The sequence below is a fragment of the Chlorocebus sabaeus genome, chromosome 12 (assembly GCF_047675955.1).
Source record: "Chlorocebus sabaeus isolate Y175 chromosome 12, mChlSab1.0.hap1, whole genome shotgun sequence".
Classification (NCBI taxonomy): Eukaryota; Metazoa; Chordata; class Mammalia; order Primates; family Cercopithecidae; genus Chlorocebus; species Chlorocebus sabaeus.
This window is the reverse complement of record NC_132915.1, coordinates 8,237,626-8,264,311: the sequence shown is the minus strand read 5'-3', so window position 1 is coordinate 8,264,311 and position 26,686 is coordinate 8,237,626. Positions and strand designations below refer to the sequence as shown.

The 26,686-nt window shown below is 46.7% G+C and overlaps 1 long non-coding RNA gene and 1 other non-coding gene across 2 annotated transcripts; both read left to right on the top strand.

The window, feature by feature from the left end:
- The first annotated feature begins 15,401 nt into the window (after positions 1-15,401).
- On the top strand, positions 15,402-15,474 carry TRNAK-CUU (transfer RNA lysine (anticodon CUU)). The gene has a single exon. It is a non-coding gene; the product is annotated as a tRNA-Lys (tRNA).
- A 3,675-nt stretch (positions 15,475-19,149) lies between these two features.
- Positions 19,150-25,742, top strand: LOC103219732 (uncharacterized). Its single transcript, XR_492118.3, has 3 exons — positions 19,150-19,499; positions 21,232-21,334; positions 22,483-25,742. It is a non-coding gene; the product is annotated as an uncharacterized lncRNA (long non-coding RNA).
- The last annotated feature ends 944 nt before the right edge of the window (positions 25,743-26,686 follow it).

Genomic DNA, 26,686 nt, shown 5'->3' with positions numbered 1-26,686 from the left:
GGGGGTTTGGATGGGAGGCAGGAGTAAGAAATGAACATATCTGTGAACACGATGACCAGGAATTACAGGAGGGAAAGAGCACTCAGGAGCCTGCAGAAGGAGGCCCTGAAGCCCAGAGCTGATGCCAAAGGCTGTCCAGGAGGAGCAGAGGAGCAGCCAGGGAGGCCGTGGGGCACAGCCAGAGTGTCCAGAGTGAAGCCTAGCAGCAGGGGAGGGCGGTTCAGGCAGCGAGAGGAAGACTCTAGAGGTTTTGTCTAGGCCGTATTGCTTCCCCCACTGTGGAGATGGGTTGTGCAGGGGGTGTGGAGGGAGCTGGAAGCTCTGCGTGCGTGGAAGACTAGTGCCCACAGAGCCGCAGGGAGAGGCTGACATGCCCATGGTGGGTGAGGAAGAAGTGTGGAAGGGGAAATCAGAGAGGAGACGATGCAGGGCTTGCCCTGGAACCAGCTCAGGTTGGATGAAAGAAAAAAATAAAGAAAAATGGAGAGCTTGAACTTAAGGTCATTTTTCTAACTTTCTGTGTTGAAATAGCGTCAGACTGACAGAAGAGTTACAAGGGTAGAGTTTCCATACACACTTTTTTTCATGTCAAGATCGTGTATCAACACGGCCCACTGGTCAAATCTGAGGAATTATCGTGGGTTAAATATGATTAGCCAAAGAGTAGACTTTGTTTGAGTTTCCCTATCTTTCCACTCACTCCCTGTTTCTGCTCCAGGACCCAGCCAGGAACCTGCATTTCACTAGGGTGTCAGGACTCCCGTCTCCCCTCCAACCTGCGACAGCTCCTCCGTCTTCCTTTGTCTCTTCCAACCTTGATGCCTTTGACGAGTACCGGCCAGCTCTTTTGCAGGATTTTCCTCCGGCTGAGTTGGCTTGAGATTTTCTCTGATTGGATCACAGTTGCTGGTTTTCCGAACGGCAAGAAGGTGAATGGTCCCACTTATCACTCCACATCAAAGCAGGCATGACAGCCACGTGACTCATTCCTAGGACGCTGACCTTCACCTTTTGGTCTGGGCGACATCTGCCAGGTTCTTCCACTGTCTAGTGACTGTTTTTCTCTTTTCCTTTTTTTTATGTTTGTGAAAGTCTTGCCCGCACGCAAGGGGCAGGAAATGAAACTACACTCCCTGGTGTAATTTGTGAGGTACATTAAACCACCCGAGTAATCAGGAAATGCTCACTTTATGCTTTTGATCATTATTATTGAACTAGTTATGAGGCTTCCTTTTCCCCCTGTGGGAAGGTGACATTTTCACCCGTAACACCTTGGCAGTCTCAGTGAAGATGCCTGTGCCCTCTGGGTGAGGGGCTTCTGATTAGTGCCATGGATGCTTGCTTTACAGAGACCGGAAGAGAATCCAGTTAGGGAGAGCAGGCTCGCTATGCTCAGGTGCCATCCCTCTGTCTCCCAGTCCCTCTAAAATGACAAGAAAGGGACAAAAACTGTATTAACTTATAGAGAGAAAGACAGCAGGGATAACCAAGGGCAAAGCATCACAACACATTTTTTAAGTGTCTCATCTGAGCAGATCCTGACCAGGAGTGTCCCCTCTCCTGCCACCCATTGGAAGGTGCAAGCAGATGGAGGTGAACAAAGCCCTGGGCTCATGGCAGGGCCCCTTCAGTATCTGCCTGGAGGACCTCAGGCACCACAGTTCCCTCTCCCAGTCTGTGTGGCCTATAGCTACTCTGGACACAGTCTGCATAGGAGGTGGTAGTTGACTGGGGATGCCATAACAAAGTACCACACACTAGGTGGCTTAGAATAACAGGAATGGAGTGTCTTACAGTTCTGGAGGCCAGAAATCCAAGATCCAGGTGTTGGCAGGGCCATGGTCCCTCTGAAGACACCAGGCCTCTCTCTGCCCAAGGCCTCTCTCCTACCTTCTGTTAGTTCCTTGGCTGGGTGGCAGCAGAGCTCCAATCCTCACATGGCATTCTCTACGTGTACAAATGCATCTAAGTCCAAATTTCCCCTTTGCATAAGGATATGAATCATACTGGATTAGGGCCTACCCTAGCAATCCTATCTTAAATAATTACCTTGGTAACAGCCCTGTCTCCAGATCTGGTCACACACTCCAAGGGACTCAGGGGTTAGGACTTCAACCTGTGAATTTTGGAGGGAACATAATTCCACCTGTAACTAGGTGGGACGTTTACTTGCTGAAGGAACAGACAGTCCCATTAGGCTGGGAAAGGAAGACCCAGAGATGGCTGGGGGAGCTTTGGGGCTAAAATGACAGATGACATGCAAACCAGCTTCCGGAACCTGGGACCCTCAGCTCCTCTTCCCACTCGGCTTCCACAGCTCTGCCCTGCCCTCACCTGGGAGAAGTGTGGAGGACTCCTCCTTGGAGAAAGTAAAAAACTCCCAGAGAAAACACTGGCAAGAGTTGGCATTGGATGGGTCCTGGCTTGAGACTAGCTCCCATTGCACCAGTCTGCAAATCCTCTGCCATTTCAACCTCGCCACCCAAACTCCAATCCGTACTTACTTTAATGTCCCATTCTGCAATGTGATGGGCAGCCGAGGGTCACCAGAAGCTGTAAAGTCTTTACGTGAAAGACAGACACTAAGGGGTAAAAATCGCAAAGCAGGTGTGTAAAAGAAACAAAAATAACCAGGGAGCTAAATCATTGAAAAACAGTATTTCATGTTCTCAGATATCTAAGACAGTATTGCATCTGCAGAGAAGGAAAAATGTACTATTAAATAAAATTACTAAGTATTGGTCTAGAAGGTGGGAGGGAATATAGATATTTTTAAACAGGAAAACAAGATTTGTCTATTGATCATCTATCCACCTATATCATTTATCTATTTATTAATCCTCTGTATATCTACCATCTACTTATATACATATTTATTCATCACTATCTATCCATCTGTCTTTTTGCCTGAGTACTTTCTTTGAAAACTACTGGATAATGCACTTAAATAAAATAAAGGAGAAAACTAGATAACACGGAATTCTGGGACCCAACACAAGGGAGAGACGAAAAAGGCTCGAAAATCTCTAAGAAAAAAAAAGCTACTGTATTTGAGTACTTGGAAATGTGTTTAGGCATTTAACAGATGTGTTAAAATGTTTAGAAATGTTAGCAAGAAGCACGGGGAAAACTGAGCAAACAAAAGCCCAAGGCAATTTTTAACTCCCAGGAAAACAAACATAGAGTGGTGTGAGAGAGGAGGCATGCTCATAGCAGGCCACTGGCCTCAGTGGGGTACGAGCAGCACCTCACATTAACAACGTAAACTCTGCCTGCGGGGAGGGGAGGCAAAGAAGTGGGTGTTGGGGTGATGTAAAAGAACTGACTTTGCACCTTTCTGAACAGAAAACCAATAAGATACTCTAAAATATTGAATAACCAAGAAATAGCAGAATAGTATATTACATAGATGTGCAGAAATAAATACCAGGGAAAATATATCTTTAAAAGTTGAAAATGCTTTCCTCTATGAAGCAGGGAAGGTTTGGGCACTGGGCCCAACACTTTTTTAACATCAGCTACACAGAACTCTTTGCTTTCACTGTGTGGACGTACTTTGCTAAATACAGAAGCATAACTTTACAGCAGAAAGGCGGGGAGAAGAATGTGTACACACAAGCTTGCGGAGGCTCACAGAAAGGGAAAGGCTTTCTGGCAGGATTTTGTATTGACTTTCTGTGAGTGTGATCAGCCCGTGGAGTTTTTCCTGTATGCTCAGAAATGGGAGGAAATCTTCCTGCTTCTTGGAGCCCTACCTCTCCAACTGTCAGCATCACCTTGGAATTATCTTTGTAGCAGGAAGCTTAGGGCACTAACACCTTGCCCTCCTGGTTCCCGAGGTGGGAGGTGGGTGAGTGACAGCTATGCTCCTCCCTGCAGAGGAGGCAGCACAGGGGTGCTGGGAGCACCTGTCAATGGGTGAGAAAGGAAACGACATTTTTCTGATGCTTTTGATTGAGCTGCAGCTCTCTACTATGCTACTTAATTGACAGCAGCTGTTATAAGGCTTTAGCTTCTAGGATAGGGGACAACTTGTAAATTTCAGTGTCTACTGTGAATCTCATGGCTCCATCACTCTTCCTCTCTCCCGTCTGCATTTACTCACCAGTGTGTCTATGCCCCACACTTTAATCACCTGTCAGCCTTCCTGGAAGGGATGTCTTCAAGCCCTCCTGTTCGGTGTTCTCAATCAGGATGTCCTCCGACTGTCCTCCCCACCGAGGACAGACATCAGTGAGGGTCGGAGGGATTTTATGGAGACATGGGTTCTCCACTTACTAGCCTGCCGACTTCCCCTTCCCAGATTCGCTGTAGAAAGTAGGGCCGCTGTAGACCAGTGACACGCAGCGGGGTGGCTTGGGGAGAAAGGGTAAAGGGAACATGAATGTCACTGCTGGCTGATTGGATTGGCCAGACTGGAGAATTGCACCAGAATGGGGGAGTTGTGCAGATGCAGAGCAGTTTTTGTGCCTGACATCCACCCAGTTAGAAGATCATGGTGCCTTTTTAGGCAGCAGTGTGATTCGTGGAGATCTTTGTGCTCTTGCTCTTTCAGGGTTTGGGAATTCTGGATCCTGGTCATATCTTCTTCTTTTCAGAATAACAGTGGATATATTTTAATTTTACCTAGCTAGTGTTGCAGCAAAGCCTTAGGATAACACTAAATGAAACATCCTTTAGCCAAAGCAAACAATCCTTTGGACATCCTTTCAGAGACTACATCTCATCAAATGAAGTGAAACCCCAGATCTTTGGAACACTCAACAGTTTTCAAATTCAAGTCTATTTTGAAAAATCAATAAAATGAAACCTTTTAAAAAGACCCCAAGGAAACCACGGAGTTGGTAGCTTCAGCAGATTGGCAAAGATGGAGTGCACAAAAAGAGAGTTGCTGGAAGGCATGGGAACTCTCCAGTGGGCAGAGTTCTAGACATGGGTTCCTGGGGTCCTCTCCTCGTTGGCAGCATGGGCAGCTTTGTTCCCTCCTAGACCTTCAGGCCTTGGAAAGCAAAGACATCTCTGGACCAGCTGGAAGCAACTGTATCTGGGTAGAGACCAAGCAATGTGGTAGTGCAAGCTACACAAGCATCTGGGCAAGAGGAGTCCAGATCAGGGGACCCAACTTCAAGGAGCCTGCAGTTTCAGACACTTGCTTTGGTAACTGTGGGGCAGCATGAGCGTGGGAGGGATGGCAGGGAATATTCACATTTAGGGGGCTGGTTTGGGAGAGCCCAACAGTCCCACACAGTCTCTTCTTCACCAACTCCTTTGAGAGCTTGGAGTCACATCAGTCAGGGCTCAATCAAGAGAGAAAAGCCCCCATAAAGGTCATGGAAAAGGGTTTCTTATAGGTACCAGGAATCCCACACTTGGGGCAGAAGCTGGGGAAGGGAAGGCGTGAAGAGGATGTTGGAGAATTAGGAAGGTCGCCACACAGACCTCATGAACTACTGGCGTGGGTGGCCGAGTCAGAGCTTGCAGGGAAATCTGGGAAGCCGGGTGTGCCCAGATGCAGGAGTGAGACCGCCAAGGGGTGCTGGTGGAGGAGTCTATGGAGAGCAGTTGCCTCTGCAGCTACCTCCACTGGGCAATAGATGTTTGTAGGTGGCCTGGAGCTGCCGGGTGGTGGGAAGAAGCAGATACCGAGCAAAGGAGGGTAGTGACGAGCTTCACCCACCAGTCCCTCCACACTTGTCCACCAGAGACACACGCTGCCCCACCCTGCTTCCAGACCTTAGGCCAGTGTTCACTTTGGGCCAACTCTGTCCCCAATCCATGCAGGGAAGGGTTCCAGGAGACTAGTTTTCAGCTCAACCAAAGTGAGCAAAGAACAGGACAGTCCAGAACCATGGCCCTCCACAGTAAGCGGCTGATTCTGCCATCCAGCCCAGTGGTCCCATGAGCCAGGTGGTCTCCGTGCTTGTTCTAGATAGTTGTAGACTGACAAAGAGCTTTTGAGTCTCCACTAAAGGTCGTTTTCACAAAGCAGGCAGGGGAAGACATTCAAATTCCAGCCTCCCAGAAGCTTCCCCAGACCTTTCCGCCATGTAGCCCACTATTCCTGAATAACCCTTTGGGGTGTACCTGAAGATTCGAGGCAAAAGTGATGGTGGTCTTCTCCTAAGCATCTCCACCGCTCGAGAGCATTGGGTGACACAGGCGCTTCTAGGGGGGTCATGGTGAAAGTGTCAGCAAGGACTCAAAGGCTCTGAGAAGTGGGTCTTCAGACAGAAACCCGATCACACAAAGCAAGCCACCAGTGCCCTGGCCCAGCCTGTGGAATGCTGTCCAACCCCTTTCACTCAGGAGAGGCAGGACAAGCTGCAAGCGTTCATTACGCCAGGCTGGAGCATGGGGTCCGGGTCTTGCTACTTGTTAAAGATAGTCTCAGGGGAATGAGGAACAGAGATTTGCTGTAAACTTCAGCCTTCAGGCCTTACGGGTAATTTGTTATACTGGGGAGGTCAATGGTCTAGCTCCCGCTTTGATCACCAGCAAAGGCCTCCAGATTGTTACCTATACCAGTAGTTGATTTATTACATCCAGGCCTGAAGTGCCAATGGAAATCTAACCTGAGCAGGGGTTGGGGAAGGGAGCAGGGGCAGGGGAAGGGAGAAGGAGTGTTTTAGAACCCAAGTCCTCTGCTCAGCCATCCCTCGGTTTTGCACAGCCTGACTGCGATTTCTGCAATATTCCCTCTGAGACACTCAATCTCTGAATATGGTCACGAATTTGTAACATTTGTGATTCATAATAATGAATCACAAATTCATGATGATGTTAATTTATTTGCTGAAACTGTAACGTCTTTTATGTTATTCTTGGGGGAAGCTGATGCCCAGGTGCCTCCCACCTCTGGTCACAAGTCCCTGGTTGCCAAATGGAAAAGGAGACACTAGGAAAAAAATAGGGCCAGATGTTTACAGCTGGTCACAACACACAGGATATACACACGTGTCTGTCTGCTCCCCCTTCCTCCCCTACTGCTGCACAGTCTAGGGGCAGCTGTGTCCCATTGAAGCTATTTTTATACCCACTTCCTGTTCCTGGCAGTCATCCTTTGTGATTTCCTTGTTGTTTGCTTTCGTGGAGCCTTAGCCCCTAAAGGGTATGGCACAGAGAGCAGCGGGGAGGACACCAGGCGGAAATCATCACACAGATCCTCCTCCATCTGTCTCAGCACCGGGGTGCTTCCTCTGCCTCTTAGAAACCAGCAGCCACCCTGAGGCTACGACTTTTTCTATGTTATTGACAAAGGCCCTGGTTTCACTCTGATAACTTTTGGTACAATTGGCGCATCTTTCTTCAGGTATAGGGCTTGTGGAGTAAGGTCTGATTGGGCAGGTGATGGAGAGCCGGGCATAGATTTGTACTGACTTGCTTCGATGAGTTGTTGACAGTACATCCATCCATTCATTCATTCATTCATTCATTCATTCATTCAATTAGTCTTTCTTACATGTCTAGCGTACATCAGTACTTTTTGTAGAGGAAAAAGCAACAAAGCACAGAAACCTAATCCCAGCCCTCAGGCGGCGTACAGAGAGTTGGTGAGGCCAGCAGTTACACTGCCACTTCGTGGGCGTAGGGCTGGGGCCCATAGGAAGCAGAGGCTGCTTGGAGAGAAAGCTGTAGCATCCACGTGTGGACTGAGAGATGAAGGGATCCGAGGGAGGGAGACTATGCTGGGCAGAGGAAATACCCTCTCCACAGGCCAAGGAGCAGAGTGTGGCTGAGCATGGAGTACGAGGGATTGGCCTAGGGAGGAAGAGGCCGTGCTAGGGGCATGTGGAACCATGAATGTCTGTAACGACCTAGTGACATGGTAAGGTTCTGTGTTAGAAAAATCCCTCCGTGCACACCGTGGAGCATGGACTAGAGAGCGGCAGGTCTGGGGCAAGGCGGCCCAGTGGTAGGCAGGCTGCTGGAGGGGCCCCTGGCATCAGGTGGAACCTGGGAGGGGACAGAGGCTGGGCAAGGGGGTGGAGAGATGGTGGCAGGAGAAGGTCCAGGAAGGAGAGGACAGAGCCGCAGAGCACGGGGAGAGTGCAGGCATGGCGTGGGGGCGGGGGAAGAAAGAGGGGGGTCGTCATGAAGCTCAGGCTTCCTGTTTGGGGTGCCCCTGCATCTTCTATTCACTCTCTTCCTCTCGAGGGATTCTAGTCTCCACAAGGCCCTGAAGTCTCGCCTGGGTTTCCGGTCTGCAACACCAGTGAAGCCTGTACCGACTCCGAGAGTCTGCCCTGGTCTGTCTGTCTTGTGAGCGAGAGTGCCACCACCTGCACGACCCTCCTCCAAGGACAGGCAGAAAGACCACAGTGCAGGCAAATTCAGATTTTGCCTACGTGGGAGGGAGGATCCCCTGCACAGCGGCTTTTGGCATGACTGCTCTTGGAATTAAAACTTGGGTCGCCTTAAGAAGGAACAGTATGGATTGTGTTAAAAGGGACTTTTTGGGAGGCAGGCGTGAGTGAAACGGCACCTACTACATGATTGCCTTGATGTAGTACGCACTGGCCAAGGGAATCCTGCTGTTGAAAGTTTGAAGAGCGGTTCCCCTTGGGTTAGTGATGGGAAGGGGCCGTGAGGGGCTTCTGGGAGCTGTGAATGTCCTGTTTTCCTCTGGTGCTGGTTTCACACGTGGGGTTAGTTTGTGAAAATTCAGTTATACTTTTCCATATATATATATATAGAGAGAGAGAGACACACACACACACACACAAAACACTTCAATTTTTTTTCCCACAAGACAACATTGGGAGTCTCTGTGGGGAGACTTGTGTTGCACAGTTGTGTAAGCAGGGGGAACCATCCTGAGTGAGGAAGACTGTGTGACCTGCGTGGGTCTGTGGACACAGTAGAGGCCTAGAGCCTGCGGTGCCAGGGGCTGTGTTGGAACAAGGCTTGGGTGGGGTGGTCTGCTCTGGAGCTGGGGGACTGAGTCCCCACCCTGCTTCTCTCCTCTAGGAGCCTCCAGGCTGCAGCAGTCTTTGTTGACGCTGGATCCAGAGGTTACAGATTCAAGCCTCATAAAAATAATTTCAAACAGAGCCATTGCCCATTTCCAAACAGGCAAAGGAAATGGCAGTCTTTCTGGTGCAAAGCTTTCCTCCTCTTCCAACAATGTAACCCATAGAGCTTCTTAGGGAACACAGCGAGGAAAGGGTTTCTAGCTAGAAATGGTCAAGGCTTGATTTAATTACAACTTAGAAATAGTACCTCTCGAGAGAAAAAGCGGTTAACCTTCTGGAAAGAATTCATCATTAAGACACCATGAAGAACATTCATGATTCGTGGGAAGAGGCTGAAGTATCATAAACAGGAGTTTGGAAGAAGCTGATTTCAACCCTCATAAATGACTTTGAGAGGTTCAGGACTTCCGGGGAGGAATTCACTACGGAAGTGGTGGAAATAGCAAGAGAAAGCCTGTAATCCCAGCACATTGGGAGGCTGAGGCGGGAGGATCACCTGAGGTTGGAAGTTCGAGACCAATCTGACCAACATGGAGAAACCCTGTCTCTACTAAAAATACAAAATTAGCCGGGCGTGGTGGCGCATGCCTGTAATCCCAGCTACTCCGGAGGTTGAGGTAGAAGAATCGCTTGAAACCGGGGGGTTGGAGGTTGCAGTGAGCCAAGATGGCATCATTGTACTGCAGCCCGGGCAACAAGAGCGAAACTTCATCTCAAAAACAAACAAACAAACAAATGAAACCAAAGAGGTGGAGCCTGAAGATGAGACTGAATTGCTACAATCTCATGACTAAACCTGAATGGATGAGAAGTTGCTTCTTATGGCTGAGCAGGATGATGGAGCAGGATGAGGAGCTGAAGCTTCTCTGGAGACGGAGATAAGGCCTTTGGAGATAAATGCAAGGGTACCAAGAGACAGGTGGCAGGAAGGGTGATGAGTTTGTGTGGGACAATGGTGGGAGAGAAGGACTCTGAGGCAGGTCTCCTCACCCTGAGGGGGTGGGCAAGCCCAGGAAAGGATGGGCTTCAATCTCAAACAAGAATGCTGTGTGAATACCAAAGTCTTTTTATATTTTGGCAATAAAAAAAAAAATAACAAAAATAACAAGTACCGTAAGTGCATTTAAGCCAGCACAAGCACAAGCATTTGTGGCCAATGACCCTTGTTGCCCCCAGCAGGAGGTGAAGAGGGTGGTAGGGATGAATGGGATGGAAATCAAAAGTCCAATGGAAAGGGGGTCGAAGGCTTCCTAGAGAGGCTGAAGCCGAACTAAGCATCTGGAGGAGCAAGGAAGCTGCTGCAAGGAGAACACCAACCCCATCTCTGGATCCAGGGCTGCGGGTAAGGAACCCAAGCCTCTACGGGTCCTGGAGGTAGGTACTGGGTAAGTAGGTCCTCAGGGAACAGCTGATGTGAGATAGGGGAGAGGGGAGAAAGTCCACAGAGGAGAGAAGTGCCTGCAGTACGGAGTAGTTTGCTCATGATGAGGGCAAGCACACATGGGAGTTTGGAGAAGGGAAAGGACATTGCATCCCAAGTAAGAACATTTCTTTCCTGGCCCACACTTTGCAGAGCTGTGACAAGCACAGTTGTGAGGCAGATGGTTTTACCCAAACCTTCTCCTTGATTTCGAGCCATGGCACATTTCTAGTGAGGCAGCACCAACAGAGCCCAGGGCTTTGCTCTCTGACCACGTTGTCCTCAAAACAGAAGAGTAGACTGAGCTGGCCTTAGCACATGCTGGTACAAAATGTTTCTGTTTTGCTAGCAACATGGGTCATTGGCCACAAATGCTTGTGCTTGTGCCGGCTTAAATGCTTAAAAGTACTTACGGTACTTGTTTTTTTTTTTTTTTTTTTTTTTTTTTATTATTGCCAGAATATAAAAAGACTTTGGTATTCACACAGCATTCTTGTTTGAGATTGAAGGTCACTTTCTGACTGCTGACAAGTGGCCAGGTATGAAGAAGCATTTCTGAAAAGGGTGTTTTGGGAGGGGGAAATGTTTCTGGTCCTTTCCCTGTGAAACTTGGGATGGATGAGTCACGTTCATATTCTCCCCCTTGAGTGGGCTGGGTCTGGCCGTAACCACGTACAGACAGGTAGGGCCCTGCTGTTAGACATAATTTGGTTGGTAATGGATATGCAGAGCTCTGTCTTCAATCTCAGATGACCTCAGATGACAGATTGAAATACAGGTGTGCGGACTCAGAGAGAAGGCAATCCTTCTGCAGGCCTCTTTCTGGACGGTGTGTTCTCCTCCATGTAACTCAGTCCCAGGAAGAGGCATCAGGTGAAGGGCGCTCCAGGGCAGCCTGACTCCTGCCCAAAAGTGCTCGTTAGCCCTGCTGTGCTCTGCATTAGTGACTGCATCTTCCCAGCTTGTCTGTCTCCCTGTCATCACTGGCTGTTTTAACTCAAAATGCCTATTGCTTTTTTGCTCCAACCATTATTGTATGAAAGCCCTGATTCCTTGAGCATAAGAGGAATAAGACACATTTGAAGGGAGGGAAGGAGAGGGAGAGGGTGGGGGAAAGTGACGGCAATACGAAATTGGCTGCTGATGCATGTTTCCATGAGGTATCTTGGGAATATCTTTCTCCAAACTCCAGATTCAGGGTCATATCACCATGTCATCCGTGGTCAAGAGTTTAGAACCCACAACCTGAACTCTGACTTTGCCAGCTTGCATGTCATGGGGCCATCCTCTGCTCAGTCCTCCCAGGGGCTCAGCCCACTCTGGGAATACTCCCGGCCCCAGCTGCTCTTTTGGCCACGATGATCCTGGACAGCGAGCCCTTCCTTCTTGCGTAGGGTGCCAGGCACACTGGTTGGAATCCAGGTGGAGAATGACTGTCCTCTTCTCCATCTCTCAACATAAATATGGATGGTACCTGATCACACCTGGCCAGAAGGTGTGTGCTTTGAGGTTGGCAGCTGCCCAGTATGGCACAACATTTGTTGTAGGAGACAAGAGACCTGTTAGGTCCGGGTAAAATGTGCACTAACAGGGAGCCTGGTCAGACAATGGCCCCACTTTCAAAGTCTGTTTCTAACTCAAAGGGACAGTTACAATCAATAGAAAAGCTGTCACTATGGCCCCTTTCTTCGATGTCGCTTCCTCTACAGTCCTTTGTGAAGATGGTCAAGGAGGCTGGAGACTGGAGCTGCCTGCATTCTGGCTGTGCTTTGCTTCGTCAGCCCAAACACTCGGAGAGGTTCTCCGACGAGCATCACTTGTTTGTGTAAACTCTGTAGCTGGGAAATGGAGGACTGTTCAGAACTGGAGTGTCCAAGCCAAGAGGAATGGAGAGCCCACTTCAGACACTAGTCATGGTAGACATTGTGAAGCCAGGAGAATGAAGTGTTGAGAACACTGAAGGCCTTGCAGACTGCATCTTGCCTGCCTAAGATCACATAGACTGGGCAGAACTTGGACTTAAGCCCAGCTCTTCTGAAACCTGGTTATTGAATTTCCACCTTAGCGACTATTTCTCTGGTGCTTCATCGCTTCCCAAGTACATTCACCCAGTCATCCCACCTAACCATCAAAGTCACAAAAACCAGCCCAGGATATGCACCGGCATTCCTACCCTAGTTGGCAGTGTTTTCCACTTCAAGTCGGTTTCTTCCTATTCCTTGTCTTCAGAGTGACTGAGGGTGTTATAAAATGTCTCCATCTCATACTGGGAGTGACAAAGAACATGGGACAGGTCCCTAGAATGTTTGGGTGATTGATGTGTTCTATTTCCTTACTTCTTGCTTCATGGTGGCTCAATACTATGGCACCACTAACCCTGTTGGACACCATAATGCCTGAAGCAATGTGTGTATTGGGAATAGCAGTTTAAGAAACAGGTGTTCTCTCCATCCCTGGGCATCAGAATCTACACACAGTTTACTAACCTCTCAATCAGCTTCTCATTTGAACTAGCAGAAAGGCATCCCCTGGATAAAACACCGTCAGTAAGCCAGGGAACAATTCTCAATTGACCTGCTTTCACTCAGGATGGAACCCTTATTCCTAAACCTTGGGTTGAGGCTTGTGGATAAAGCAGAATGCACATGTGAAACTAACTTTTTATCAGCCTAAAACTGAAACGACCTTGGGTTTTATATTTGGAGGAAGTCAAGTGCTCTGAAGAAAAGAAGAAATGGAAATTGAGCATATGTTATCACAAAATAGGCAAAGACATAGAAGGATGCTTTCAGGCTCTTACGAAAGCAGCTGGGCTGGATTCAGAGGACAGAGGAGTATAACAGACAAAGCGATCAAGAACCTGCCCACTCCTGAGAAAGCACCCAGCAGCTCTCCTGTGTTCCTGGTTCATCTGTCAAAGAGACTGCCCTCTCAGCCTAGTGCAAACAACTCAGGCCATAAGGGAAAGAAGAGGGTGGGCAACTCTGTCCATTCTGAGCTGGCTTGCCTGCTTGGAGGAAGGCACACCACAAGAATTCACTGGGGCCCTTGAATGATCCAAATAGTGGATATTGATTGAGAATGCTTCAGAAGACTGCAACCCGTGACAGATCTTCCAGAACTGTGGGAGCTTTGCTGGAAACTGCAGGTTGAGGGAAAAGGTCTCTCTTTTGTTGATGAAAGATTATCATTCTTAAGAATTTGTAAGGTTAGGGCCGGGTGCGGGTTCACACCTGTAATCCCAGCACTTTGGGAGGCCGAGGAGGGGGGATCACGAGGTCAAGAGATTGAGACCATCCTGGTCATCATGGTGAAACCCCATCTCTACTAAAAATAACAAAAATTAACTGGGTGTGGTGGCGTGTGCCTGTAGTCCCAGACACTCAGGAGGCTGAGGCAGGAGAATCACTTGAACCCGGGAGGCGGAGGTTGCAGTGAGCCAAGATTGCATTGCTGCCCTCCAGCTTGGCGACAGAGCAAGACTCCGTCTCAGAAAAGGAAAAAAAAAAAAAAAAAAAGCCTAGTAAGAGTAGTTAGGTCAATATCACTGCCTTACATTTCCTCACCGGTTCTTCCTAAGGTCAAAGTGCCAAGGGTCCCACGTCTCTGAGATGGATCTTTGTGTGAAGCAGCTATAATCACAGAGCTCCTGGGTTCCTCTCACTATTTTTTCTTACACAGAGGGGCAGTCATGGAGTGGTTTTTTTCTCTTCAAGCACCTGAGTGAGCTTTAGAAGTAGGTGAAGGGTGTTTGGCAGCCAGGCTTTGCTCTCTGTCAGCCCTCCGTGATAGACAGGTCAAGCGGACCTTGCTCCCACAATTTTTAAAATTGTGATCCTATGACCCTCTTGTACCAGTTCTTACCTAAATGGTTAGCATATTGCTGGTGCAAGGTGTGTGTTCACTGCATGCTTGTTTTGCTAGATAAAACAGACTTAACATCAAAACATTTTAGGACATTTAAAAGTACTGAATAATTTATCTGAAAGAAGAAGGAGCTTAATATTTGCACAAGAGAAGGACAAAAAATGGTCCAGAAGTATGTTAAAGCGCCATGGGAGAATCATCACTCTTTTTTAAGGCACTATCTGGTTTATGAATCTTCTATGTCTAGTGGGGTGGAGGAGTTGGGCAGGCACACAGGGGCTCTTAGCTTAGAGTGGCCTCTGCCTGGTCTCCCGACCAGGCCATTCACTCTCCCAAGCTCTTGTATTTTGCTTCACCCTCCCTATTTGCACCTTCTGCACACGCGATTTTGGATTTTGAGATCTGATTTTCCACATACTTTGAATTTGTGTGGTTCAAAAGTTTATGACATTTTGACCGTATTTGAAAATTGAATAGATATTCTTGCCTATCCTACCACTTTGTAAACTTATTCATTACCTTGATCCTCCAAGTTAGGCATATTTAATGTATTTTTAATCATTAAAATGATTAGTAAAATTGTCTAAATACAGAAAAATAAAAAGAAGAAAGCAACAAAAGTGAGCTATGGTCTTACTGCCCAGACAAGGCTTATTAATTACAAAAGAAAAATTGCATTACACTGACTGTAAAAAAAAATGGTGTTACTTTCTTATTTTTGCTATGCTTTCTGAAATAGTTTCTGAAATAGTTTAAATGCACTAAAATATTCTGTTACTTCAAACATTAAAAAAATTCACCTGTGACACTGGATAGTCTTGGTGATTTTGGAAAGGGATAAATAATCCTTCGACACCATAAAAGGTACCTTTTCCTAGTGTTTTTCATGTCATTTTGAGGGGTTATTTTACTAGGTCCTTGGGCACCTCTGTGCAACTTTGTCTCTCTAATGTCATGAGGTCAGCAAGAATATAACTCAGATTCTAAATCCTTGCTTCCAGATTTTGAAATTTCTCCAGGACAAAAATTAGCTTCAAGTGCTTGACTCAATTTGCTAGATTCCAGAACTTTTCTGGATTTCAGTCAGCTAATTTCTCACCATCTGCTTAGCTGTTTACTGCCTTTAAGCCTTTATAGAGGTTGCCCAGCTAGCTCAGTCAGTAGAGCATGAGACTCTTAATCTCAGGGTCTTGGGTTCAAGCCCCATGTTGGGCGCTGTGATTTTATTTAACCCTCTCAGTTTGCTACCATAGAAACATGAAGTTCTAAGCCTTTATAGAGAGATAGATATTGGTAGAGATAAATATTTATGGATATAGAAGTAGACATATGTATTTACATATAGATATGGATGGATGAGACATAGATTGGCATTTTGGGGTTCTTTCCAATAGAAGCATTGGTCTAAATTACCTAGTCTTCCGTTACCCAAAAATGAAAGAGTAAATAAGAAGGTTAACAAAATTTTTTTTACTGTCAATATAACGTGATTTTCTTTTTTTACTTGTGTATCTTATCCACTGTTGCTCTTAATTAATTTATTAACTCTGTAAATGTTGGCTTAAGCCTCAATTTGGTTACTTATTTCCAAATTCTCACCTGTTTTAAAAAGAAATGCCTTATGTGAAACTTCTATTAATAACTAAATTCACATTCCTTTATTTTTTTACCCTGAAGTTCAGAATGCTTGAGGAAACTTCTGTTTTCAGCTTGTGTTTTTTTTTTCCAGATTAGATTGTTTTGGTTTTCACAGTTTTTTTTTTTCTCTTTCTTTGCCCTTTCTTACTTTCCTCTTTCCTTTCCTGCAGAAAGCTTGAATAAATGGTGTCTTGGAGCTGCTTCTCTCCACATTGGGGATGAAAATATTATTTTTCATGATGTTGATTCACAAAGTAGAAAGTTGCCTTGAACTTCACAAACCAAGCCTGGGAAGGTCTTTAGAAACCCCCATTTTTTTTGCTCCTCTGTCCCCTGTCTCTGTGTCTATGTCTCTTTCTTCCCTTTCCGAAGTCATTTGTTGTTCATAGCATTAGGTTAGGAGGTCGGGTTAGATTTGCGTTTGGCTTCATTTTCTTAACTCACAAGAGCAAATTACTGATGGGATCCATTTTAGAATGTGGGGGGTGGGGTGCTTGGACCACAACCTTTATTATGATACATGGGGCTTCTTCTGACAGAAACTGCTGGGTCATGCTCCTAACATACCAAAGCAGAGTTTCTGTTTTGGTACCATTCCCACCTGGGATCTGGAAAGCAGTCCTCATAAAATCAGTGAGACTTGTCCTTTCCTTCTCTCTCCTTTTTTGGCCTAGTTAAGTCCGGTCCTGTTCCAAAAGATGCAGTCAAGACTTCCCCTGCAACCAGAAGCTTCGGGAATGTCTCAGACGCTACAGTTTCTCTGGTTCTCCTGTGTCCAGACCCTTTTGGCCCTTCGTTCTCAGAATCAATAAAGTCTGCACTCAGATATCCTAGTTTCCTTCAACCAACTCCTTGGTGGTCTGCACCCAGTCCCACGCTTCTGTAAACCTATGGCAGGCAGCCTCTGGGGTGGCCCAGTCATCTTCACCTCTGGATGCTCACACTTCTGGGGTTCCCTCCCCACGAGGGTGGGCAGGACCTGTGACTTAGCACTAATAGAATATGGCAAAATGGAAGAGATGTGACATCTGATATTAGATTATAGAAAGACTGTGACTTTACTCTGTCTCCCTCTCTGCACCTACCTCTCCCCCAAAGTCTTCACAGCTCTCCTGTTCTACTGAATCACACTGCCATGTTGTGAGTTGCCCATGTGGAAAGGGGCTAAGGTCTTTTGCCAACAGTGGTGAGAATCTGAGCACCTGCCAGCAGCCACGTGCGTGACCTTGGGAGCAGATCTTCCTGAGGACAAGCCTTGAGATGACCGCAGCCTGGGTCCATACCTTGACTGTGGCCCTGGGGGCGACCCAGGGTCAGAGACACCCAGCTAAGCCACGCCCAGACTCCTGACCCACAGAAATCAGGAGATAATAAGTGGTTGCTGCTTTAAATCACTAAGACCTGGAGGCATCTTCCACACAGCAATAGGTAACTAATACAACCTCATGTGAAATTTTTCCTCCATCTCCCCTGGGTAGCATGTTAGAATTGTCCTGGGGCAGGGGATTGATTAAAATACATACATTTGACAATACCCTGGGAGGCGCCAGCTGATGAGTCCAGAGTGGGGCCCGGAAATCTGCCTTTTTAAGCAGCATCTGGGACTTCTGATGGCGGTTCAGCAGCAAGCACAGAGAAAGCCTGTCCTAGAGTGGCTGGAACCACCACACTCTGTGACAATTCGTTTTCACCAAGTGGCTAGGGTAGAGACAAGCTTCATTTATGGTCATTTAATATTTATAAAGTAATTACTAAGCAAAAGTGCCATGCCACTTGTCATAGATTATATTTTCCAAAGAAGTCTGCAACAATTTCTCTTGTTTCATGTGCTCTTCTGCAAGGTGACCTTGACATTCCTTATCAAAAGGTGAAGCCTCATTCTCATCCCCTTGAATCTGGACAGGCCTCGTGACTCACTTGTGACCAACAGAATGCAGTGGAATTGGTGCTGAATGACTTTCGTGGTTCAGTCAGGAAAGCCATGCTTCTGCCTGGTTCTCTGAAGACCAAGACAAGCCACTCTCCATGCAGGAAGTGTGATTACCTTAAGATCAGCATGCCACGGGTACACACTGTAGTTGACAACCCCAGTCCAGCTGCACGCAGCAGCCTGTGCACCTGCCAGCCATGTGAGCAAGACGTCGTGCAAGGCCAGCTCACCAAGCCTTTGGATGACATCTGATGGTCACCCATGAGAAGCCCTAAGCTAGAGCTTTCCAGCCAGCTCCTTTCAAATTCCTGACACACAAATGAGCAAAATAGGCTGGGCAGTGTGGCTCACGCCTGTAATCCCAGCACTTTGGTAGGCCGAGGTGGGTGGATCATTTGAGGTCAGGAGTTCAAGGCCGGTCTGGCCAAAATGGTGAAACCCCATCTCTACTAAAAATACAAAAAAATTAGCCGGACTGTAGTGGTGCACACCTGTAATCCCAGCTACTCAGGAGGCTGAGGCAGGAGAATCGCTTGAAGCTGGGAGGCAGAGGTTGCAGTGAGCTGAGGTCATGCCATGCACTTCTGTCTGGGTGACAGAGTGAGACCCTGTCTCAAAAAAGACAAAAAAAACCCAAAACAAAAACAAACAAAAAAAACCCCAAAAACCAAAAAACTAAACCAGCAACAACAACAAATGAGCAAATTAAAATGGTGATTTCAAACAACTAGTGTTGGGATACTTTCCCACAGTATGTTCCACAGCTGTAAGCAGAACACTGTTCAAGCTGAAATTGCAGATCAAAAGGCGCGTTCTTTGCTCTCAGCGTCATGGCTAAAACCATGGACAGAAATCATTACAACCGGGCCTGGAAGAGAAAGGGCTTAGCATCTGAGCTGAGGGTTGGAGGAAGAGTGCAGCTTGCCATGCTCCAGGGTCTTGGGAGGCAGTCCAGGTGCAGCAACCATCCCGAAGAGCTACAGCAATTCAGCCGTAGTATAGGTCCAAAGAGTGGGTAAGGGGCTGATAAAAGTGGGGAGACCTGTCATGGATGAAGAGAAATTGCATAGGGAACCTACTATGCCAGGCTGAAAAATGCTGATTTTGTCCTGGCCCCAGTGGGTGAGTGCTGGAGATTTTGGAACACGCTTATCTGCGTGGCGTAAACACCCATTTGTTGGTGGAAAAAAAGCAATAACTCTTTGCCAATCAACTGAGTGGAAAAAAGGCCACATTGCAACCCAAGCAGTTTCTATTTAAGTCCTTGTGCTCCCTGTGACTCATCGTATAATTTTGAAGAGATTACTTAAGGCCCATGCCCTCCCCGTAAACACCTGTCACTCTCCCGGTTTGCAGAGATGCTAGGAGGCTAATGAGATCACATGTATGGAATGTATGGGAGCTTCTAAAAGAAATAAACCAGATACATTCATGATAGTGTTATCATCACCTCAGCCATCTGGAAGTCAACTTCCTAGCAGACATAGGGGTTCTGAGCAGGGCAGAAGCCAGAAACTCAGAAATAAGGGAAAAACAAAGAAAGGTATTTGGCCCCAGAGAAAGGAGGAAGGAGATACAGAAAGGCCTGGAGAGTGAAAGATAGCATGATACAGGACGTGCTGGGCTGCGAAGGAGACCCCCACACCCCCCTTGGAGGGAATGACAGGGAAAGGTAAGCTGATGCTCACACTCCTGGGGTTCCCTTCCTGTGGGGGTGGGCAGGACCTATGGCTTAACTGTAACATAGAATATGGAAAAGGGGAAGAGAGGTCACATCTGAGATGAGATGATTGGAAGACTGTGACTTTCCTCTATCTCTCCCTCTTTGCACCCACCTCTTCCCCCAAGTCTTCACAGCTCGCCTGCTCTGCTGAATCACACTGCCATGTTGTGAGTTGCCCACGTGGAAAGGGGCTGATGTCTTTTGTCAACAGTTGTAAGAACCTGAGCACCTGCCAGCAGCCACATGTGTGACCTCGGGAGCGGATCTTCCCCAAGGCAAATCTTGAGATGACTGCAGCCCGGGCCAACACAGAAATTCAGAAATCCGGAAAAGTTAGAGATGCTGTGAGAGAAAGATGAGGGAGGAAAGAAGGAAGGGGCCAGGCTCTGAGGCATAAGGTTGGAGTGTGGGAGCTGAGGAGGCACAGCAGGCCTGGCTGTGGATAGATGGAAGCTGAAGAGGAGAGTCTTGAATTATGGGGTGCGAACTAGCCTCCCCCAAGCTCAGCAACTGGACATTTTTGTGCAACGTCCTGCAGGTTAGGAGGAGGACTATGTCTCTTTGACAATGTGTGCTCAGCAGCAGCTTCAGAGCAGTAGAGCAAAAACTCCAGATGTTCTAGGAGGAGCCCGTAGTGACGATAGATTTCAGTGGGCATGTGTGAGAAGGGATCCAGGGGTATGACAGGAGTGGTTAGAACAGGCCAGGTGAGAATAATGGGCCACTGAGTAAGACGGCGGCTGTCTGGAGAGCCCTGAAGATATTCCTACTATACGTGGTTTCCACCACCTGCTAGACTTAAAATAGCATTTCCACATGTCTGCAACCTAAAGACCTGCTGAGTCAGGTTACCTACCCTCCTTTGCAAAGCAAACACCCCGTAAGGAATCTCAGCATTGTCTTGTGTACCCCTGCACCAACTCTAACGCACTGGACCTGGATTGAGAAAAAGAAAAGGAGCACAGACCCCTTGGTTGGGACCCGCCTTTGGGACTGTGCCTCTGAGCATTCATCCTGGCTGGAAATCCTTTGCGCCCGTGGTGGTTGTAAGAGCACGACTCGCAGGGTCTCCTGCTGTATCCTCCCACCTGCAGTCAGGGCTCCAGAGGATGCCTTTGATCTTGGGGACATGATTCTCTGATCTCATCCCCCACCCTGCCCTGCCTTTGGAGGGACCTTGCACGCCTTTCCCTCCCCAAGCATTGGAGTTATTGCTGCTACTTTTTTTCAGAAGGAATAACATGTATGACTTCGTTGATTAGCTTTCAAGGGCATTTACTAGAGAAAGCAGGCTATGGGGAGAAGCAGAGGTTCCCACAGCCCACATGGTGACTCGGTTTCCTTTCATCATCTGTTATCCTTGACCGTGTTTTCTGCTGGCTTGGGTTGGTCAGGTCTGCTCTCTGGGTCTCGTCCTCCTCTGGCGTGTTTCAGATGATCTGTTAGGTGTTTGAAATTTACAGACTCAGCAAAGGACTTTAAAACTTTTTATTTTATGACTCCTTACCTTTATTTAATATTTGACTTGTAACACAAACTGATACTCATGTGCTACAACTCTTTTTGTCACCGTGGGGTCTGTTTTCCAAGCATCTAAAGGTTGAAGTATTGTACATGTATTTTATTTATGACATTTAAAAAAAATCCTTGTAGGACAAAATGTTTTTTCCTATGATTTCAGTTCCTTCTACGGAATAAATCAAGTCTGCTCAGAAAGAAATAGAATTAAAGCACAGGCATTTAATCAAATCGGGCAAGTCACTCCAAGCTTACCAAGTGTTGGGGTAAGTAACCTCTTCAGTGAGATCTGTTCGGAAAAGGCTATGTTCGGGCTGCTTTTCTAGTTCCTGAATAGAAGACCCATGCAGACCATTGCAAGTCCATGTGTCTTCTCTTTCAAGTCTATGCACCCACCTTAGGTTCTTATGTCCATGCACAGCCAACTACAGGCTCTTCCTTTGTGCCAGGTCCAAGGCCCACGCCATGCCAGGAGTGGGAATACAGAGGACTCAAACTCCATACAGCAGAGAAGCCTCTATTCTACCGTGAGCTGCAGAGGACTATGGAGGCAGCAAAGGGAGGGGTGCTACCTCATCCTAGACAGGCTGAAGAGCACCTCCCAAGAATGACGACACAGGGGAGGGGAGGAGGAAGGGCACAGACAAGTGTGCAGAGGCAGGGAGCAGGGACCCCTCTGCAAAGGCTCAGGGGTTGGAGGGAGAGGAAGGGTCCAGTTGAGGCATGGGTGCCAGGCATGCCAGGCATTGCTACCCTGGGACTTTGGATTTTCTCCTTCAGGCCAGGCACTTTTTTTTTTTTTGAGACAGTCTCACTCTTGTCACCTAGACTGGAATGCAATGGCACGATCTCGGCTCACTGCAATGTCCGCCTCCTGGGCTCAAGCAATTCTCCTGCCTCAGCCTCCCGAGTAGCTGGGATTATAGGTGCCCACCACCACCATAACTAATTTTTGTATTCTAAGCAGAGACAGGGTTGCACCATATTGACCAGGTTGGTCTCAAACTCCAGACCTCAGGTGATCTGCTGCCTCAGCCTCCCAAAGTACTGGGATTACAGGCGTGAGCCACTGCGTCCAGTGCTTTAGACTGTTTTTTTTTTTTTTTTTTTTTTTTTTTTTTTTTTTTTAAGTCAGTGGAACTTTGTTTTAGGTGAAACATGAACACAAGCCCAATGTGTGAACCGGAGGCCAAGCGGCTCAGTTGGAAGGAAGGGTCAGGGTCCTCAGCTTTCCTCTTCCCCATTCACCTTTTCAAAGGTTTGAGGGTCTCCTCTGCTCTGCAGAGCATGGTCTGGAAATGCACAAGACCCTGCTTCCCCCAGTGGTCGGTGGCATGTCTGACTGTGGTCAGAACCTCAGCTTCCCATGCCTTGTTACCTAGTCACCACGCCTGTTCTTGCCTCTTCTCCCCAGGCCTCTTCCAGCTCTACTACTCACGGAGATGCAGACGCTGCTAACTCACTCCCATTCTCCTCTCATCTTCACCATCAGAAGTAGAGTGGGTGATGCCTGGCTTATGACGGACCTGTGCGAATAGAGGGAGAACAATCCCACAGGAGGCCTTCACCCAGAGGTGGCTACTGTGATCACCCAGATGTGCATGCCCCGAAAGCTCGTGAGTGCAGATGAAGTGGAGGGATAGCCCGACATCTTCCTGAAAAACCTACCCCTGAACACAAAGAAGATAACACAAGGCCACACCAGAGACCCCCGTGGTTCACTTTTCTTCTTTCTCTTCCTAACGAGGTGGGGCCCAGCCGCCTCCTTAAAGACTCTTCCATCTGTATCCAGTTCCATCACTTGGATATGCCACCCTAGGACCCAGGTCCCATTCTCTACTTTTGTTTGAAAACGTAGACCAGCTCTGGGAGGTATGACGTGTAGATGACATCATCTCACAAATGGAAAACCAGACCCTCAAAAGTAAATATTGCACTCGCACCCCAAGAGAGAGCTGGGAGCAGAGGCCAGTGTGAGGACTTGACACCCCAAGATGCTAACTGCGTCCTTGTTTTCTGGAAAACAAACAGAACACTAAGAGAAGTGAGGTTGTCTGCCTCAGCTGCAAAGTTGAAATGGGTCTACTTGTACAATCTTCAGGTGGACTAAAATCGTCCACACAGAGGGCAGTGCAAGATTGGACGCCATAGAAGAATGCACAAAAGGAATTGATTCTAAACTGCTGCAGAATGATTAGAGTTTGGTACCAGGAGAGAAAAACAAAAAGCAAACAAACAAAATAGGACATAGGCATTGGAGAACCTGCCGAGGGTTTTCTAAGGGAGGCTGTCAGGATGTCTTTCCTGGAGGCTCATGGACAAGAAGGTCACCTGTTAGGTAGGGGTGGGCTAACAGAGGGGAGATGGAACAAGTAACCCATTGCTGCTCTGGTCCCAACCTTGTGGCAGAAGTTCCTCCATGTGGATCTCCCATCATTTTTAGGAGAAAGCTGCTTGTACAATGCAAACTTACCCCAACCATGCTAAGATTTTGGTTTTGTTACAAGTTCTGCTGCTCAGATCTCTTTTCCGTCAGATCCCTGGAGAGGTGCAGCTGTAAGCAGTGGTTGCAAAGTGACACTTACATATCTACCAGTCTGGCTCTAAAATCTCACCACTGAACACCTAAGGCCCTGTTCTGCCTTCATAGCTCTCTGAACACTGAATTTTACCCAACAGTGCTTCCAACGCTTGAGTAGGAAAGAGAGAAGGGTGAAAATAATTGGCTTATGAGGACTTTCAAGGGTGAACTTTGCTGACCTGAATCATTTGGCTGCTGCATCCAGACACCTGCAGTCATGATTTCAATATGCAAGAGCAACGAGGAATTAGGTATGCCAGAAGAGTCGTTTGTGTTCTGTGCAATCTGTTCTCTACACAATCACAAAGCATGTTTTAATGATATTTCAAAACACTTTTTCAAAGAGAGTTTAATGCAAAGCAGATTTCTTTGTGTAACAAAGACAGGAAAGATACTACTTGACAGTAGCTCTTAAATCCAAGACTACGGAGGCTATCAAAAACAATCGGCAGCAGGCGAGGAACTCAAATTTTGACAAGAGTTGTCAGATACTGTGATTCAAGGGGCAATACAAATTTGTCAGAGGTGTTATCCTTAGATCATCAAAAATGTTCGTTGTGCTTATCTAGATTTCCCTCCAAAGATCTTGCAAAGGTTAAGAGAACAAGTGATGATGTCTGGAGGGGCTTGTGATCCCAGGCAGAGGTTGTAAGGAGGGCAAGTGTGAACCATGGGGATTTGGAGAATTTCACTGATAAGATTTTACCTGAAAAGTCAGGTGAATCTACCTCTGTATGCAACACTCTTTTTTTTTCTTTTCTTTTTTTTATTATACTTTATGTTCTAGGGTACATGTGCACAACTTGCAGGTTTGTTACATACATACACATGTGCCATGTTGGTGTGCTGCACCCATTAACTCGTCATTTACATTAGGTATATCTCCTAATGCTATCCCTCTCCCCCCCCCCACCCCACAACAGGCTCCGGTGTGTGATGCTCCCCTTTCTGTGTCCAAGTGATCTCACTGTTCAACTCCCACTATGAGTGAGAACATGCAGTGTTTGGTTTTCTGTCCTTGTGAGAGTTTGCTGAGAATGATGGTTTCCAGCTGCATCCATGTCCCTACAAAGGACATGAACTCATCCTTTTTTATGACTGCATAGTATTCCATGGTGTATGTGTGCCATATTTTCTTAATCCAGTCTGTCATTGTTGGACATTTGGGTTGGTTCCAAGTCTTTGCTATTGTGAATAGTGCCGCAATAAACATACGTGTGCATGTGTCTTTATAGCAGCATGATTTATAATCCTTTGGGTATATACCCAGTAATGGGATGGCTGGATCAAATGGTATTTCTAGTCCTAGATCCTTGAGGAATCGCCACACTGTCTTCCACGATGGTTGAATTAGTTTACCGTCCCACCAACAGTGTAAAAGTGTTCCTATTTCTCCACATCCTCTCCAGCACCTGTTGTTTCCTGACTTTTTAATGATTGACATTCTAACTGGTATGAGATAGTATCTCACTGTGGTTTTGATCTGCATTTCTCTGATGGCTAGTGATGAGGAGCATTTCTTCATGTGTCTGTTGGCTGTATAAATGTCTTCTTTTGAGAAGTGTCTGTTCATTTCCTTTGCCCACTTTTTGATGGGTTTGTTTTTTTCTTGTAAATTTGTTTGAGTTCTTTGTAGGTTCTGAATATTAGCCCTTTGCCAGATGAGTAGATTGCAAAAATTTTCTCCCATTCTGTAGGTTGCCTGTTCACTCTTAGTGTGACATTTGTAGGCATAAAGACCCCATTCTTGCCTTCAAAGAGTTTACATCTAGATAGCACCGCTTTCTCTCTTAGAGTGCCTACGAAGCACTGAACAATCACGGACAAAATCAAACATGAGATGTAATAACATCAACAGGGCCTGTGCAAATTATTTAACTCATTTTGAAGTGAAGAAACTAGTAAAATGTCACAAAAAGTTTCAAAGGAGAACCCAATAGTGATTTATGGATTAAGAATATTGAAACAAATTTGTAAATGGAAGTAAAACTGGCTTGGAGTGAAAGTCATTGTTTCTCTTTGGGATAGAATTGATTTGCAGGTCTATGGACAATTATTTGCATTACTATCAGTTTTCCACACGTTAACCAAAACCTCTACAGCAGTGTTAAACAGCTCCGAGAAAAGTCTCTGATCCCTAATGGTCCAGATCATCACAGGGACACCCTCATCCATTGAGAGGATGCCCAGTAATATTTTTGCTTGTCCCAAAGTCTGGTATTTTTACAAGATACTTACTATTATTTTACATTGATATTATATTACATTATTAATATTAATAATATAATATCATATTATGTTATTCATTACAAGGTAATTAATATTATAATTACATTGAAAATACTGGATTCTGGAACACTTTAAACATGTGTGAGAAAATGGCTGTGGACGTGGAAAAGGATCATGAAGCCATCAGGGGATGTGAGTGACTCCCCTTCACACCGTACATGAAAAGCCACTGTATTAGTCCATTCTCACACTGCAATAAAGAAGTACTTGAAATTGGATAATTTATGAAGAAAGAAGGTTTAACTGACTCAGTTCTGCTGGTTGTGCAGGAAGCATGGTTGGTGGGGGGCTCAGGAAACTTATAATCATGGCAGAAGGGCAACAGGGAAGTGAGCACCTTCTTCACGCAGTGGGGCAGGAGAGAGAGAGAGAGAGAGAGAGTGAGCAAGAACATGCAAGTGAGTGAAGAGGGAGGTGCTACATACTTTCAAACAACCAGATCTCGTGAGAACTCTATCATGAGACAGCACTAGGGGATGGTGCTAAACCATTGGAAACTACCCCCATGATCCAATCGCCTCTCACCAGGCTCCATCTTCAACACTGGAAATCACAATTCAACATGAGATTTGGGTGGGGAGAGAGAAACAAACTGTATCAGCCACATAATGACTAATGGTGAGGCAGACAACAATCCATGCTTCAAGGTCTGGTCTAACAAATTCTGGCTCACATTATGTTCAAGGACTTTTTTCTTTTGTTGTTAGATTGGAAGATTTTTTCAAAAGTAAAAATTACACCTCAAAGA